Here is a 19,442-nt window from a genome sequence, read left to right on the forward strand (position 1 = left end):
GAATCATGTCTATTCAGTACACCATTCTCTCTCCAGTCTTTGTGGAGCATCAGGGACATGGTAGGTGCCAATTAGTGATTTAAATGACAATGAATTCTTCAGAATGATTGTCAGAATAAATTTCTGAATCACAAATATGATCACATAAACCCCCAACCCACTACTCTCCCCTTCCCAGACAAAACCAAGAAACTCAAAACTTAACCCTGGGCTCGCTGCTTATTGAGAAAAAGGCCAAGCTCTCTAGCATCACACAAGGCCTGGTACAGTCTGACTCCAGCCTGCCTTTCCAGCCTCCTGCTAGACTCTCTGAGCCCCGGGCATACCCAGCCCTCCAGAGGCTCCTGACCCACCTGAGGCTTCCCTGCCCTTCCGGCTGGATTCTTCTTTCCTCTTCTCTCAATGGAGAACTTCAACACGCCCTTCAAACCCCAGCTGGGATGAAGGAACCAAGGCCTGCCCCCTCCTGCAGGAAGCCCGTCCTACCACCCAACCAGCTGGTCCAGTCCTGCCGGGTAGTGCTATTCATCTATCAGTTTTAGTCTATTTCACCCTTGTGGGGGTCACGGGACAAGAACCTCGTCTTATCCTCTGAGTCTCACTTGTGCCCAGGGCAGGGTCTGGCCCACAGTGCCAAGAGGATATGTTTTCTTCCCTCTCCCCTTATTTCCTCTCTGCACAGAGAAGAAAGGACACATGCCTCCCTTCTCACCTGGGGAAAGGACCCCTCTAATTCCTTTCTAACTGCACCACCCATCACACGGTGATCATCTGGTCAGACTCAGGACATCTTCTAAAACAAATTGTACTAGTGGGTGGGGTGTCTGTGCCTTCCAGGCAGGAACAGAGGCTCTGCACCTCCCCCGCCTGTTAATCCCATCCGACGCCTGCCCCGCCACCCTCCTCTCCGCGCAGCTTCTGTGTCTGAGCCCGGGAGGAAGTCACGCAGGCCCGCTCTGAGGGGCTCCTCGTCTCAGCTTCAGGAGCGCTGAGAAAGGAAGCCTGGCTGAAGCAAAGCTTTCCTTCCTGCCTGCCTCAGCATTCCCTGCACAGTCCTGCCTAGGAGGGGGTGAGGAAGGGATGCTGGACCCATGGCCAGTTACTAGGAATAAAGGGCTGCTGCATTTTCCACTTGACTGCAGTTCTCAGCGCATGTGCTTCACCAGCCAGGCCCCCAAGCTCCACGCTGACTCTCCATGTGGACGTTGAGAACGTGAGTTCTCCATAAGGGGCGCCTGGGTTCAAATCCCAGCTCGGCCACCTATTGACTGAGTGACTTCGGACAAGTCACTAGATCTCCACTTCCTCATCTGAAAAACGGGGACGTCAATGATACTGACCTCTTAAGGCTGTTGTGAGGATTAAAGTGAGAGATTCTGAGCACGATGCCTGGCACTCCAAAAGCATCAAATAGCAATGAGCGATCCCTCCTAGGGCAGGAGTACGGTGGTTGTTTCCTGCTCAGGGCTGTATCTGTCATACCTGGAACTGAGCCTGACGCTCAGCAGGTGCTCAGTGAATGCTTACTGTATGAGTTATTATTGTTGCTCTTGTTCATAATGTGTAGGAGGTGCTCAGTAAAGCTTTAAAAGTGAATGATGGATAGATGCATAAAAGTCTAAAGCCAGTCTCCAGGACATGGGCTCACTGGAAGATATAAAAGAGGCTGTTTCACAAAACCAAATCTATGTTCATGAACCATTCTGCAGTTATCTGAAATGCCAGCGGAATTTTCTAGGTTTGAATGGCACTGGCCTTTTGGAATCACCATGTGATGGGAGCAGGGTCACGTATTCATTACACAGGACTCATTGTGTTCTTCTCGGTCTCAAGTTCTCTTCTGGGTCCCCTGACACAGATGAACCAGGCCCGGTCCCTGCCTCAAGGAGCTCCAGGCTCACAGGTGAGAACTGGGGCAATGCCTGGGGTAGTCTTCGGTGCCTGTCATGTGTGATTCCAGCTGCAGTCCCGTCCAAGGTGCCCTGTCCTCTCTCTGGACCTTTTACGAGGGGTTTGGACCAGGTGAGCAGAGGAATCCTCTGTTTCAGGGAAAATGTTATGTGAAAGCTGAAGGTACGAAGCAGATGAAGAGGGAGCTGGTAGTGGGAAGGGAGGCAGGTTCTCCCTGACCTCCTCCCCCCACCCCACCCCCAAGAATTCTGAGACTGGTGAACAAAGCCCTAACCCTCTCCGCCAGCATTATTCCTGATTCCGAGGTAATGCAACAGAAGCAGGTCTGTCCTGGACTATCTAAGGAGGCTTTCTTGTTTGGAATTTTTTTTTTAATAAATTTTTCTTTTAAATAGTTTAGATTTAGAGAAAAAGTCTGAAGGTAGTCCAAAGAGTTCCCATGTACCCCACACCCAGTTCCCCTGTGTAAAACCTGACATTAGTATGGGACGTTTATCACAATTAATGAACCAATATGGATCATTTTCATTAACTGAAGCTCACACTTCATTCAGACTTCCTTAGTTTTTCCCTAATGCCCCTTTTCTGTCCCTGGACCCCACTGGGACTCCATGTCATCATCACGTCTCCTCAGGCTCCCCTTGGCCTTGACAGTTTCTTGGATTTTCCCTTTTTTGATGACCTTGACACCTGTGAGGTGTACGGGTCTGGAGCTTTGTAGAATGTCCCTCCATTGGGACGTCTGATGTTTTTCTCATGATTAGCTTTTAGCTTGGAGTCGTGGGTTTTAGGGAGGAAGACGCCAGACGTGAAGTGTCATTTTCATCCCGTCCTGTCAAGGGTACAGACAATCCACGTGACTTCTCATGTTGACGTGAACCTCGATCGCCTGCTGAGGGCCTGTTGGGTCAGGCTTCTCCACTGAAAACTCACACTTCATTCCCCCCATTCGGTGCTGTCCTCCCCAGAAGGATGTCACCAGGCACAGCCCGCATGTAAGTGCTGGGAGTTACACTCCACCTCCCTGTGGGCAGAGGATCTACATCAATTTTTTGAAATTCTTCTGCCTAGGAGACTGGTTTCTTCTCCCCATTTATGCATCCGTGCACTTGTTTATTTCTGTGTGGGCTCGCTGATATTTATGTTGTATTTTGGGTTATAATCCAATGTTATTTAATTTATTTTGTTGCTCAACTTGTATCCAAGGGGTTTTGATTTCAGAAGGATTGGATCTTGGATGATCCTGCCCCAGGACGGAGCACCATGGCCGGGAGACAGAGTTTAGTGTAGGAGGAGGGATGGGGACGCTAAGTGACGGGAGACCTCCGCCCCATCTGTGCTCCGTGCTGCGTAGGGTCCTCGGCAGCTGCTGCTGCTGACATTCAGGGCAGGTGGGGGAAGTGGAGGCACTCCCCCACCCCTACTCACCACCCTTGAAGAATTAGGAAAGAACTAGAGAGCTAAAGAAAGGCTGACCTGGCTGGAGCCCACTCTCAGTTCCCTGAATGGTTTTGATTACTGGACTTAAAGGGGCAGCCATGTGTACTCACACCATCTCCTGTTACTGGTGTCACATGTTGAAAAGCTTGTTAGGGAAACTGGGGAGCAAAGGAAAAGGAAAACCTTGAGAGCTTTACCTGCACGTGTACCTCAAAAGCAAGACTTCCTTTGTGGAAGAAACAGAATTAGGGTGTGTGTGTGTGTGAAGACTGGTCCTGATGATTCACAGCATCTGTAGAGGGAATGGCAGGGCCCCAGGACAAGACTCTGGTGGCTGGAGAGGGTCTAAGTTCCAGTGCCTGCCCCATCACCTATTGGCCATGTGACGCTGGGCGGGATACCTTATGTCACACATCTCTGGGTCTTGATTTCCCTCACCTGTAAAACATGGGAATTTGGAGCCAAGTGTATAAAACAACGGTATGAGTACACAGTGATAACAATGCCTTGTATTAGTTTTTTATTATGTAATAGCTGCTATATTATGTGCTTTACAGGCATCTCATTTCATCCTCATAGCAAACCTGAGAGGTCAGTGATACTGTCCCTGTTTTACAGATGTGGAAACAGGTTCAGGTATGGTGAGGCCAGCAGATCAGGGAATATTTGCCATTGAAAAGGGAGTTTGTTACTCAGAGTTCCCAAAAGATGGAGGGTGGTGGTGGGGAGCATGCCATGCCATGCAGGGCTCCATGGAGAAGCACCAGGGCTGGTCAGGACATGCTGTCTAGTGGAAGAGAAGACAGTTGAATGCAGAGCTGGAATCTGAATCTTTGCCCCATAACTGGGACTTTCATGATTAAGGACACAGATACTGGGGCAGCTTCCCTGGGCTTGAATGCTGTGCAACTCAGGAATTTGTGTCAGCTTTCTGTGCCTCCACTTTCCCCTCTGTAAACAGGAGGGTAGTAGAGTTTGCCAAGAGAAGGGGGCTCTGTCATCTGAGAGATGGTTCTTGAAGGAAAGCTCATGTAGAGGGAACTGAGATAGCTGCAGGATGCAAATGCATAGAGTTCAAGCTCATTAATTCAGACCTCAGTGGTTTGCAGTCTAGGATGATTTGAAGCCAGTAAAATCAGGCTTCCTTTTCACTATTAATAAGAGTGTGTGTAAACAATATTAGGTGGAGAGTGCAGGAAAACTAAGGTAGACCATTGTTATCATAATATTGCAAGGTAATGTTCATTCACACAAGCAAATTATTTTCAACTACTGTGAGGCTTCTGTTTACACATAACAGTCTGCTAATTGCAGATGACTCCACTCTTCCTCAGTGCAGCTTTGGGTCCACTCTGTTAGCTTTTAGTGGGAGAACTTTTGACATCTGAAGGCAGTTAAACTGCTTTTCTTAAAAATACACTGTAATTCAGAATTTTCACTTTACCTTCGCAGTAACCAATCATTTGAGGGTCCCTGAGATTCAGGGAGGGAGCACACAGGAGAGTGCTGAGTTGGGGAGAGGCAAGCAGGTGCTAATGGCCAGCTGCAGAGAGCTTCAGAATATGGAAGTGCCCAAGCCAAGGCTTCTTAGGAGAAGTGAAGGTTGACTTGGGTCTTGAAAGATGATGGTTTTGGCTTGACTTGGGAGCTGTCCCTCAGCTCACACCTCTCTCACTTATCCTCTGTACCCCATCTATCTCTCCATGCCCCTTTTCTTACCCCACTTCACCCTTCACATGATGCTAGGTTAGAGCCCAAGGACCAGCCCCTGCAGATAAGTACCACCCAATGGGGAATATGGCTGGGCTGTGTGGATATAAGAAGCCTGAGGAAGTGCCCCTCTTTTGAACTTTTAAGGCAAGATGTTACTCAGAGTTCCCAAGAGATGGGGGTGGGGTTGAGGGGGGCAATGCCATGCCACGTAGGGCTACATGGGGAAGCATCAGGGCTGGCCAGGCATGCTGTCTAGAGAACACAGTTAAATGCAGAGCTGGGATTTGAATGGAAGGAGATGGGAGGTGGGATGAGCAGTAATTCTCAAATCCGGCTGCACAGTAGAATCACCTATGAAACATTAAAAAAACCACCAGATTCCCAGGTTCTACAGCAGACAAATTAAATCAGTAGGGTAGAAAATCGCAGCTGTAGGGTTTATTACTTATACTGCTCAAGGGGCTGCTTAATCCCACTATGCCTTACATGGCTCTCAAACTTCTCTGTGTGTTTCCCCTGCCTCTCCCTCATTGATGAGCATAACTAATTCATTACTTACATTAAGTCAGCCAACCTTTGCTGAGTGTCTGGTTTATACCAGGCATGAGGCCATAATCTGGGGGTCCAAAGATGGATGCCATAACTTCTGCCCTCAGGATGTCACAGCTGGGGAGAGAGAAGCGTGAAAAGACAATGTTGCTCCAGCTTGGTTAATGCTGTCATAGATGAGGAAGCACTCTTGTGTGGGAGCACGGAGGAGAAGGGCCACAGAGGAGGGAGCATGGGGGAGGCTGAGGAGGCAGTTCGGAGGGGATGGGGAATACTTCCTAAGAGAGAGAGAGCATCAAGGGTGAACCTTGAAAGGAAAGTAGGAATTTTCCAGGCTAAGAAGAGGGAAGGGAATTTTGGGCAGAGAGAACAGCACATACGAAGGCCAGGAAGATGAAGCCGGGTTGTGCATTTATCACTCCGTGCCAGGCACTGTGGTAAGCACTTTCTACTCATGAACTCTTCATAGTCTTCCAAGGTAAGAACTGTTTTTACCTCCAAGTTACAAATTAGGAAACTGAGGCTTAGGGAGGTTGAACGCTGTGACTAAAGTCACACAATCCGTAAGTGGAGGAGTGGAGATGAGAAGCACGTGGCACCCAATCCCAGAGCAAGAGCTAGTTAAGGGGATGGGAGTGGGGTGGGAGTGTGTAGGAAGCAGGGTAGAGAGGTGCATAGCAAGGGTAACACTCACAGTGGAGTCTTATGCTTGTAGACCATTTGTATGGCACGCCATGATTGCTAAAACACATTGCTGTTCCTTTTGTGCCTAGCAGTTCCTTCTTGGACTGACTTTCAGTGCACTGCCGTTCAGCCCTCTCTAAAGCCAGTTGGATACAGGAAGGTAGCTGGGGCTCTAGGCCACTGGCAGGTCAGTTGAACTTCTGTACAGGGGCCTCCAACCTTAGAGTCCCCAGGCCAGGCTGTGGGGCTTTCTGGCTCTGATGGGGGAAGCGTTCCTCTGTGATCGCGGACAACAGAGGGCATCGTTTGGTGACTTCAGGAGTTCCTGTGGCCAAGGATTGAATGTTATTGATTTGGAGCAACAAAGACACTCATTTCGGTGCCAGCTTTGGGTCCCTGCTAAGTGCCCATGGTTTCTCTGAGGTTGTCGATGGGAGTGATACAAGTGACATAACATTTGTTAGAATGACATTCTTGTGGAAGAGCTCAGAGATTGCTTTTAAAATGCAAGAGCCCTGAACTTTGCTCTGGGTGGACCTGGTCTCCCTTTTAGCACAATAAGTAAGTGACCCACCCCCAGGACAGGAGGGGGAGGGTGGTCTCATGGTACGCAGGGTCAAGCTGTTCCTGAGAGCTCATCAGGGGGTCATCTGTAATTCCAAGGCTGGTTTCAAGGAACAAGGACCACTTGGTATTATAACAGCTCAAGTGGAAAGCTATAATCATCTACATTACATGGACAAAAGTTAAGATGTTTAAAAAGATGCATCTCTGAGAATCTTCTCTTCCAGAGACAAATGAATTCATTTGAGGAACAGGCTCAGTCTATGTTAAACACAATGGGGATGAGAGAATTAATTAAAGGGAAGGGGCAGAATGATCTCAGTGCTTGAAGCCTTGAGCCCTGGTTAGACACATCCATGATGGCCTGATGCACCGCAGAGTGTGTTTTCTCCCGCACAATGCAATGGAGGAATGAGGCTATGAGACATCATAGGAGGCATTAGGCTATGGTTCTTAGGTAGGGCTAGTCTATATGGCACCTGGGTGGGAACTGGAGAAAGGAGCCCCTTCTGGAAGGAAGCAGCCCAAGGGTGCCCAGCATGGCAAGCAATGGGAGGCAGGTTTCTCTTGTCCCTTTGCTCCCTGCTAGGTGCCTTTGTGAAAACCATACCTAGTAGCCCTGTGCGCAAGGGTCCTGCAGTGGAGGTTGGGGCCTTTGAGTGTGAGACCACTCCTTCAGGGGGTAACCTGGAGCTGACCTGAGAGCCAGATAGACCTGTGTTTGAATCCCAGCTCTGTCAGTCGTTGGATTTGTTCCTTCTTGTGTACCTTGGGAGTGGTCCGTACCTGCCTCACCAGGTTGCAGGGAGAAGACTGAGCGCAGTGACTGTCCCTCAGGGAGTGCTCAATGCAAAGGCGTGTTGGCAGGTTGTCCTGCACTGGGGGAGTTGACAGACAGCTGTTTTAAAACACAGGCTTTCTTGTTATTCAGGGGTGGTGAGGCCAACAAATCAGGACACAATTGCCATTGAAAAGACAGTTTGTTACTCACAGCTCTGAGGAGGAGGGAGCAGACCACACCCTGCAGGGCCAAATGAGGAAGCACCTGGCTCAGCCGGGAGGCAGGAGTGGGAGGAAATCAGGGGCAAGTGCCTTCATTGTAGTTTCTGGGGGATGAAACGGACAAGACAGGTCATTCAGATTGGCTAGTTTGAATAATTTCTGCAGGTTCTGGGGTGCAGGGGCTGTCCTGTGTTGTCTGGTACCTGGTCCTGGGGTGGATCTGGTTCTGAGCATCAGCCGTGAGAGAGCCCAATAAAGGAGGCGGTGCGGGGGTGGGCTTGGGTTGGTTGGTTTGATCTGAAAGGCTCGGTTGCAGGGGAGTCGTTTGCTGTCTCTAGGAATTAGAGAGCCCTTGGGGGAGGCAGTCTCGCCCTGATGAGCCAGGCCCCAGTGGCTGAGCATCAAGAATACAGAAAATACGAAAATATAGTTAATGCACAAGCGAAGACAGCACACAGGTCAATAGGTGATTCCCAAGCATGGTGGTGAGGGCTGTATTCTGGTACTGGACACAAAGAAATGGGGACGTGGGGGAGAGGAGGCCGTGACCTGAGCCAGGGCTTGAAGGAGGGCACAGGGAAGGGCTTTTCCAGCCGAGGAGCAGCAGGTGTGAAGCCCAGAACTGTGAATAGATGGAAAACAGTCATGTGTGACAGAGGCACTGGGGCAAGAGGAAGTGGGGTGTGGTGTCGGGGAGACGAGCCTGCAAAGGTCTGATGGGGCCCCATTCATGAAAGGCCTTAAATGCTCTGAGAAGGGATCTGGAGCTGATCCTGTTGGAAAGTGTGTGTGTGTGTGTTGCAACTAAATATTCTGCGCAAGTACAAGTCCTGGCCCAAATCGACTTTCAGCAAGTTCATGGGATGGTGAGTGTGGGTCTAGAGTCTTGGTTCTCAACCCTGCCAGTGAGTCTGACTCACCTGGGAAGCTGTGCAGAAATACTGACTCCCAGGCTCCTCCCCAGGCCCGTGACAGCAGAATCTTTGAAGGAAGGGCCTGGATGTTCGTGTTTTTTAAAGGTCCTGGGCCACTGTAATAGTGGCTTGAGGGCCACTGCCTAGAGGCAGAGAGATCAGTAAGTGGGCACTGGCACGATGGTTTAAAAGCAGTGGGTTGCGAAATCACTTTGATGAGTTGGAACCGGCATTTTTACAACACAACATTGTAGAATAAAACACAATCAGAATGCATCACGTGAATAAAGTACTGTCTCACAGAGACTTAAGTTCCACATACATACATATACACATACACACTAACGTGTGGACTGGGTGGCAGTGTGAAATAAATTTTGAAATAAATTTTGATCTTGTTCAAAAACCTAGAGAGGAGAAGGTGGACTCAATCCCACCCGGTGCCCCAGGCTACGGGGCATGTTCAGATACTCTGCGCTCTCAGGTACCTTCCCTTCTGAAGGGCAGGGACCACACCTTGGTCCTCTCTTTGTCCCTCTGCCTCAGGCTGGAACAACCATGTGGCTGGACAGGAGCAGCAGAAGCCAAGAGGAGGTAGAATTTGTGTCCAGCCAGAGAGATCTCCCAGGTCTGCCTGCAAGAAGCCATGGGCCCGAGGACTTAGCACATCAAAGAGACCTTCTTGAAATATCCCCAGGGCCTGACACTGACAGCATCACCTGAGTATCATCTGGAGACACCTCTCATATGCCAGGGGATGTCATAAGAAGCTGGTACTGAGCCAGGCAGTGTGTTAGTTTCTTATTGCTGCTGTAATGAATGCCCACAGACTTACTGACTTCAAAGAGCACAGATTTATTCTCTTCCCACTTTGGAGGTGAAAAGTCCAAAATGGGTTTTATTTGTCCAAAGTAAAGGTGTTGGCAGTGCTGCATTCCCTTAGAGGCTCTTCAGGAGAATCCACTTACTGCCTCATCTAGATTCTAGCGTGGCCTGTATTCCTCTGCTTCTGGCCCCTTCCTTCATTTTCAAAGCCACAGTGTAACATCTTCAAATCTCTCTCTTTGATTCTGACCTTTCTGCCTCCCTCTTATAAGGACCCTTGTGATTACACCATGATGCCAATACCCTGGATAATCCAGGATTATCTCCCTTTCTCAAGATCTTTGACTAAACCACATCTGCAAAGTACTCTTTGCCATGTAAGGTAACATAGTCACATATTCCTAGACATGGTACCAAGAGGTGGACCTCTTTAGGGGACCAGTCTTCTGCCTTCCACAATATCTTTATGTCCCCATTTTTTGTTTACAATGTCTGTGTCTCCACTAGACTGTGAGCTTCTTGAGGATGAGAATTTTATAAGTTTGGCATCCCTGACATGTATCACATTGCTTAACACAGCAGCTATTAGCAAATAATGACTTTTAAAAGCATTTTTAAAATTGAAGTATAGTCAGTTTACAATGTTGTGTCTAATAATGAGTTTTGAACAAATACATCCTGACCTCTTCAACTTATGGATAAGATCACTGAAGCCTACAGAGATGAATGGTTTGTTCAAGTTTATGCAGACCTAGTGACAGAGATGGATTCTGAGTCTTTCCTGTTTCCCACCTAAATAGACAATGGCCCAAAGTCTCAGTGCACAAGATATTTTATCCTATTCCCTTGCGATGTCATTGATGTTTCTCCCAACCCTACAGACTGGGATTGTTTAGAAGGACATGACTTATCCATACAGAATACAAGAAAGAGTCCAGGCTATGGAACCTGTGAGACCTAGGTTTCAAGCTTGCTTCCACTTTGTATCAGTTAGCTATTGCTGCATAACAAACCAGCTGGTAATCTAGTGGCTTAAAACAAAATAATTAATAATTTCTCATTAGTCTATAGGTTGGCGGGGGGTTCTGTTGATTTAGGTCTGACTTGGCTAATCTTGGCTGTGTTCGCTCATGTGTTTGTGGTCACCTAGGGTGTCAGCTGGGGGCTGGTTGCATTAGAATGGCCTAAGCTGGGACAAATCAGCTTTGTTCCATGTAGTCTCTTATCCTCCAGTGGGTAAACCTGGGCTTGTTGTCATGGTGATGTCAGGGTTCTGAGCGAGAGTAGAAGTGCACATTGTCACTTTGGCTGCATCCCCCCTGGCCAAAGCAAGTTGGAGACTGGATTCAAGAGGTACGGGAATGTGCCTACTTCTTTATGGGAGGATCTACAGAGTCACACTGTTACAGGGAGAGGTGGAAAATGAGGGCCAGTTGTACAGCTAATCTACCCCATGACTTGACCCCTTGATGGGTCATGTTTTAAAATTTCATTGATCCTTAGTTTCCTCATCTGGAAAATGGGGAATAGGAATAATATTTACCACATTGTGGTGAGGATTAAATAAGATAAGACATGCAAAACTCTGAGCAGGGCCTGACAGAGCACTCCAAAAGGACAGCAGCCAGTGCTCAATAAGGCAGCAGGTACTATTACTACTGTTGTTGTTATTATTATTACTACAGAATAATTGTTCCTCTTATTATAGCAATGACAAGGACTGGCAGAAAACCAGGATCCTGATGACAGATAACAGATGCTGGCGTGATAAATGTTACTTTGCTGGGAAAGGGAGAGGGCCAAACATTGCCACTTTCCAGAACCCACTCAGGTCAACCATTACTGAGTAAGCATTATCCTTGTCTTCCATTTTAGGAAGAGGTGAGTGTTGTTAAAAACAAATATGAAAACAGCACTTTGGGATGGCATGGGACTTGAATTCAGAGGACCTGGATCCAAGCACTAGTTCTTCCTCTTATTAGCTGTGAAAATTTGGACAAATAACTTTACCTGTCTAAATCTCAACTTCTTTGTCTATCAAATGAAGATAACAGTACCTACTTCACAAGTCACTGTTATGTGAGTTGAATCAATTGATATCGGCAAAAAAGTGCTTTGTAAGCAAGAAAGCACTAGGCAAATAGGTACTATAATCAGTCCTCTCCTTTTGGTCATTTGCATCCATGCCGTTCAAATCTCATGCTGTCATGGGATGATGGAGCTCTAAGAATATGATGGAAGTTTCTTGGTGCTCTGGTTATCTGTGGTGCAGGGAACTTATTTTAACTTGCATGATTTCTTCCAGCAGTTATCCAATCTTAAAAGTTTTCATAAAAAGAGATAAATCCCAAATGTTCAACCTTCTAAAATCAAAAGGAATGACTCACAGGTCATTAGCATCCCTGGAACACAGTGGCTTCTGTTTTATTGCTATTAAGTAGGATTTAGCTCTATTTTATTAAGGCAATTTTTACAATCATGTGAGAGGTTAATGGATTTCGCACATAATCCACTGCCTTGCTCACTAAATGCTGAACCCATTAAAGCCAAGCCAGTGTAGGGGAAGATTTCGAGACAGAGCAACAAATTATGAGTAGTGTGGAATGAGTGACTGAAAGTATCTGAGATGTTTTTTTCTCTTCTAAATTTAAAATTTGTTCTCAAGCAGAAACATAACAGGGCTGTAGTCCTGGCCAAAAAAAAAAAAAAAAGTTTCTTTTTTTTCAGGAGAGTATTGCTGCCACAGATGGGCTGGACATCAATGGGCTGATGGCTAGGTGTTATAGCTGGGAGCACTTGGAGAGCATCCTTTGAGCGCTTCCCAGCTCTTGCCAGTTACATCTCTTGTTACATCTCCTGTTATTGTTTCTCTACATCCCAGGACCTGAAAGACAGTATCTGCCAAGAATACTGGCATTGATTAAGCAATAATGAATTTTCCCTCCCACAGTGCTCTCTTCATCAAAGATGTAGTTGGTTTGAGTCTTGAGCAGTAGCGCTCCTAGTGATCCCAGAGATCTCTGAAGCCTGGAGAAGAAGGCAGGGACCAGATCGTGAAAGACTGTAAGTTTTTTAAGAGAGTTTGAGCTTTGTCCTTTAGGACACAGGAAGCAGGACAAGTTTTTTTTTTTTTTAATCGACTTTACTGGGGTATGTGACACACCGTAAAATGCACCCACGCACCGATTACAAGCGCAGAGTTTGATTAATTTTAACAAATGTGCTCGCTCAAGCAAACACCACCATCATCAAAATACAGAATGTTTTTTATCACCCTCTAAAATTCCCTTGTGCCTTTTGACACTCAATCCCCACTCCTGCCTGCTGCCCAGGCAACCACTGATCTGATTTCTGTCACCCTGTAGATTCTTTGAGCTTATTTTAGAATTTTGCAGTATTTTTTTTTAGTAATAACAATATATCTTTTAAATTGGAGTATAGTTGATTTATAATGTTGTGTTAATTTCTGGTGTATAGCATAGTGATTCATTTATACATATATATTCCTTTTCATCTTCTTTTTCATTATCGGCCATTATAAGGTATTGAATATGGTTCCCTGCGCTATACAGCAGGACCTTTTTGATTCACGTTGTTGTGTATATCAGGACTTTGTTCTTTCTCATTGCTGAATAAGTAGTCCATTGTGTCAGTTTTCACCATTTGTTTATCTACTTGCCTGTTGATGCACATTTGGGTTGTTTTCTAGTTTCCAGTTTTACAAATAAAGCTGTTATGAACATTCATGTGTGACTCTTTGTGTGGACACGTGTTTTAATTTCTCTTGGGTAAATACCCAGGAATGGAATCGCTGGGTCAGATGAGAAGTGTATGTTTAATTTTTAGCAAGCTGTTTTCCAATGTTTCCAGTGATGTTTTGCATTCCAACCAGTAATGTATTAGAATTCTAGGAGCTCTACATCTTTTGCATTTGAGCCGTTCTGGTAGATTTGTAGTGGTACCTCGGGGAGTTTTAATTTGTGTTTCCCCAAGGACTAATGATATAGACAGCTTTTGTGTGCTTACTGAGGGCAGGATTGTAAACAGTGGAATCATAGGATCAAATTTGTGAACCAAGATGCCAACCATGTTCTCAAATGTATTTCTTCTCATCATTCCTGCTTGAAGTGCTGCAACCCAAGTGACAGGGAAATTCGACGTGACTTTTGAAAACCACAAAGAGATCTTAGCCATGCAAAAAAAAAAAAAAAGCAAAAATGGAGGAGGAGAGTGCCAACAGAGGTAAGTGCTTACTGTTCACTCCGCTATCCACTGGTTGGTGGAGTAAGTGGAACAAATCCACTCTGCCTCAGCCCCTCAATTCTTGGTACAGGTGAAAGTAAAGAAGGGAAAAGTTCTTTGTCAGAAACTTCTGGCAAGAGAGGAAGAAGCAGGGCTCAATGCTCCTACAGCCACCCCCAAGACTGCAAAGAAAGAAAGAAAGAAAGAAAGAAAGAAAGAAAGAAAGAAAGAAAAAAGAATGAAAGAAAGAAAGAAACTTCTAGTATTACCCTATTACCTATTTTCCCCTTCTTTCATAATAATAGAACTTTTAGCTGATCCAGTGGCCACCTGTTAGAAAAATTACATTTCTTATCCTCCCTTGCAACTTGGTATGGTCATATGATTGAGTTCTAGCCACCAGAATGTGAGTAGAAATGGTGAGGGTCATTTTTAGGAAACGTTCTTTATTTTTTGCCACTGGATTATGAACTTGCTGGCTGGAATTGAAGCATCCATTTTGGACATGAAGTAGAGACCACATGCTGAGAAAGGAGGACCAACAAGACTGAGTGAGCCAGAGCCCCTGACCCTAGAGAACACCATAGAAAACTAGACTGACAACTACTGGATTCCTTTGCCTGGGAGAGAAATAAACTTGTATCTTGTTTAAACCACTGTTATTTTCAGTTTTCTGTCACTTGTGGTTGAAGCTAATTCTGATTTATAAACCCTAATGTTGATTGTCCTCATTCACTTTTGGAAGAAGATATTGGACCTTACTAATCACTAATGAACTATCCCAAGGGAACTAACTATATACATCCTCAACAAGTATGTGTAAATTGTGAGAGGCTGCAGGTTTCATGAATAGATTTAGCTATTCAGAGAGAAGGACTGAGGGACCAATCCGAACATTTGGCCCAAATTACACCCAGGAAAATAAATGTTTTCAGGAAGTAGGGAGAAACTTTAAAAAGGCTCTTTGCTTGTATTTTTAGTGAGAACTGAGATGCTGTTATGCTGATTTAAAAAGATCAATCTGAAAACAAGAAAGAGTTCTTAAAAAGGAGAGGCATGATTTCCATTACTTTCTACCCTACCAAGGCTGTGCAGAGCTGAATGGAAACTTCAGGAAACAACCTGATTAATTAGAAAACCAGCTTGAGAAATTCCCCAAAAACTCAGATGAAGATTATGAAGATGAGGAACAGAAACTTTAAAGGAAAAGGAAGGAAACTTAGAACGAATGGGGAAATTAAACCAAAAATGGCACACAGGGCCAGATTCAGGAAATTCACCATCCATTTAATGGAAATCCCAGAAGCAGAGAGCTTTATAAAGGTGAAACTGTAATTGAAGAAACACTAGAAGAAAATGTCCTTGAGTTTAAAAACATAAAGTCACCTTTAAATAAAAATATCCACCAATGGTTGGGAGGAAACATTGAAGGACGTTCAAAACTTAAGAACTTATCCAACAAGTATCAGACAGAAAAAACAACAAGAAAAGAGCACCAGATTATTGTCTGATTTATCTTCAAATGATGCTCAAATATAATGGAAAATATTTACAAAATTCTGAGGAAAAAGAACTGTGACCCTATAGTTTTTCCTTTAAAAATAAGTTATTGAAATAATAAAAGCTTGGTTACTTACTATGTGTCAGGCCCTGTTCAAAGTGCATTTGTTGAATTATTTCACTTAACACTCACAGCAACTCCATAAGGGAGGTACTAGCATCCTTTTTACAGATGAGGAAATTGAGACACAGAGAGGTTAAGTAACTTGCCCAAGGCCACACAGTATAGGTAGAAGAGACAGATTATGAACTCAGCTCATGCTCTTAACCACCACACTCACTGCTTCCTAAAATAAGATGAGAAATATCAATCTCCTAGTAGGAGAACCAGACTTTGATCAAACACTCCTATCTATACATGTTAAACTGCAACTATGATAAATGTCATTAGAGGGTGCTATGGAATTTTTATGCTTGATAATCCAGCTTGTCATTTCACAGATGAATGGCATATAGCTTCTGCTTATTGAATGCTTTCTTTTTGCCAGATACTGAGTGTCACCGAAGGGAAAAACTAAAGGGAAGGAACTGGGTGATAATTTTCCACCTGAATGGAGCACAAAGAAACTCTGACTTAGAAGGGACCATACATATCAGAGGAGATGGCCATCTTCACCATATCCAGTGTTTGCTAACAAAGCCCATCAAAGGAAGCTCACTTCTTGCTGCAGGACCCTATGTCTTCACTGGACACCTTGATCCTCAATAGTCTCATATGTCAAATCTGAGGTTGTCCTTGACAGTCTGACATAGAAATTGATCATGACGTCTTGGCTGGGTTACATTAAAATGAAAGGAACAATGCGCTTATGTCCTATTATAAGCTTTAAATGTCTTTCTAAAGGGCAGATCGTGCTTGTAATAAAAAAAAAAAAAGAGGAAGTGTTTATAAAGACTGTGATACAGCCTCCCAGGGGCTGATCTTGTGGTCATGCTTGGATATCTGGAGAATCCTCGAGAGCTCAATGGTTCTCTCCATTTCCTGATTCACTTATGTATTCATTCATGCTTTCATTTGCTGATTCCTTTTTCACACACATCCATTCATTCAACAATCCATTTACTTGTTTCATTCATCCGTTCATTCAGGAGGCATTTGCTAGGTCCCTGATGGCTTATGTGCAGGACAGGGAGACAGGCTCCATCTCTGGGAGGTAGTGCTAGGTATATACTCAGGCTCAAGTTGCTGACAATGAAAAAGCCTGCAGATTTCCAAAGCAGATGGGCTCTGCGAGAGTGGGGACTGCTCCCAGCATCCAACTAGAGGACCAGAACCATGAACTGAGGGGTAAGTTCTGAGCACATATCATAAATCCTTTAGCCCTGCTATCCTATCATAGAGAGGCAATCCGTTGGAGAAATGTGGCCATAAAGACTTATAAATAAATTAAAAAAGCATTTGAGTTTTCCATCTTGTTCACATTTGATAATGAAGATCCAGGCTCAGGTCACATTTTCCAGTGCCACTCACTGAAAACAAGGTCTGGGTCCCACGTTAGTGTGGGTAGACAATATAGGGAACAATGAATTAGGAATCAATTTTGAAACCATTTACACTCTGGCTAAATTTACAATTTTAATACCTTAAGCCAGACATGACCGGGGCATGAGAGGGAGCTGGAACTGAGAGAATATTCTGTGTGGTTTTAACATAAGCTAGAGAAGGAGAGAAAGGCAGGGTATGTCTTGCAGGACAGAAGCGTGCTTGGTTGATGGTCAGGGTCAGGGCCAAAGGAGGCCAGACTGGAAGACGGAGAGAGAATAAAGCATGAAGAGTAAGTGGCTCTCAATCCAGAGATTTTGCTAGAACTTGGCATGGAGTTTACTTCAAGGTTGGCTTGACACCAACATCTTCTCCGGGTACATCCTTCATAGTGCTGCTGCCTGTGCCTCTTCTCGCCACCTGAGTGGCCCCCAGAGCAGGGATTTCTAGGGCTTCGGGAGCAGCGTCTGGAATAAGGAGCTTCCTCCAGAAGGTGTAAAAGGCCAGGTCCACGAGTGACCACTCCTCTTGCCATTTCTCTGTGTCTCTAGTTCTCTCTCCCTCTCTTTCTCTCCCTTCTTCCCTTCTCTCTTTCTTTTTTTCTGTCTTTTTCTCCATTTCTTCCGAGTCCCTTCTTTTTCTCTTTCCTTTGATCTGTCCTTTCCTTCTACCTGTGTTCATTTTACATCATTGCAACAAATAAGACCACTGCCTTCCCACTGCCAGATGCCAGGGGTACAGAGATGAAAGGGTCAGTCCCCCACTGTGGAGCAGCTCAGAGAGGAGACAGACAAGTGTATTGCCAAGTTAGGAGGAAGGTCAAGTTGCAGCAAGAGCACGGAGGAGGAGTGGGTACTGGGGGGTGGGGTAGGAGTAGGAGGTCAGGGAAAGTTACAAAGAGGAAATGACACTTGAGATGGACATCTGCCTATGACTGGGAGGCCACAGGTGGATGAGGGAGAAGGGCCTCCCAGGAGAAGGAACGGCAAGTGCCCAAAGCTTGAGGGCAGGAAGAGTATGGTGGTTCAGTGAGCCTGGATCTCAAGGGATGTGGATTTGGTGGGAAGTAACTGATCATGGATGCTGGCAAAAAAAACCCCATTGCTTTATCATGAGGAGGTGGAATCTCATCCCATGCTTTGAACAAAAGCATTCTGTAGAAGTTCAGGCCCCTGGCCAGGTGGACTTTGCAGGAGAGCCACCTCCACTTGCCAGTTGGAGGGAGCAGATGGCAGGAGCTAGAGGTCAGGGGCTGGGCTACCTGCTGCTCACTGCTGGGCCCCGCCCTGTCTGTTCCTCTCCTGCTGCGCCGGGACTGTCAGCTGCCGGCAGGTAGGGAGATGGGGTGGGGGTGGGGAATGGCAGGAAAGACAGAATTTTAGCTAGCCACTCACCAGCGGAAATTCACTGGGCCTATCTGGTTATTCAGAGTAAGGCAGGGACAAATTTTCAGTGAGGGAGGGGGGAAGGAATCACTTTTCGGAGGAGGAAGGCACAGACTCCTTGGGCCAGAAGCCTCTGTGCATCTGTGCTGCTTGCGCCCCTGTGCAGGCAGCCTGAGCGATTCCCGCGAGACATGGTCTGGCTGCGGTCTCACCGCAAAATAACTGGCAGCAGAGTGCAGCCCCAGGCTGGGGCCGGACCAGGCTGCGTGGAGCTCTGTGGCTCCCTGGGAAGCAAGACACACGCCCAGGCCCTTAATGAGTCACAGAAGAGCTTGCCCAGGGCCCAGGCGCCAGGGACTGAGGGTCACGGCAACAGGCTTGGAAGCCTGTGGTCTCGCGGCATGCTGGTGTCCACTCCTTCCCTCTGCGTGTCCTGGGAGGCTCTCCTCTCTTGGATGCCGGGAGGGACAGGCTTCCCACAGTGGCCCCCTTATGGCACCCATCATGCCACGTGGCCAACGGTGCAAATCCCCTCTCAGCCTGGCAGCCCTGAGCTGAGCCAGCGGCCTCTCAGCTCATTGCTGGAGCTTTTCTGGAACTTGGCACTGTTACTAGTATTCCTCAAAGTCATAATTACCACCACTTAGCCTGGGTTAGTGATCTGGAGCCGGGAACAGCCCAGCCCGCGCAGCCTCCCGCTGCCAGCAGACCGACTACTGGTGATAGCTTCATGGTTCATAATAATAATCATGATGATAATAGCTGTCATTTATTGGACACTCGCTGTGGACCTGGCTCAGGGCTAGGCGTTTTACATGCAGAATAGGACCCACTCCCACCCCTCCCCCAATTCTCACCCCCCCCCCCCCCCCCCCGGGTCTGGATCATCACCATTGATTTACAAGGCAGCTTTTGTTTTAGAGCCCAGGAGGGGAGGGCTGTCCTGGGCACCAGGTTGGAGTGGATGATATGTGTTGTTTCCCATCTGGCTCCCCATGTGTCCTGGGCTGGGGCATTTTGGCCAGGAGGAGGCCAGGAATGGACAGAACTCTTTTCTTATGAGATATATGATAAGATTCTGGGCAAGAAATCCTGGACAGAAACAGGCAGTAATGCAGGGAGACTTCGTGATGCTCTGGGCAAAGCAAAGCTGCTCTGCAGGGCAACCCT

The sequence above is a fragment of the Camelus dromedarius genome, chromosome 14, assembly GCF_036321535.1.
Source record: "Camelus dromedarius isolate mCamDro1 chromosome 14, mCamDro1.pat, whole genome shotgun sequence".
NCBI lineage: Eukaryota > Metazoa > Chordata > Mammalia > Artiodactyla > Camelidae > Camelus > Camelus dromedarius.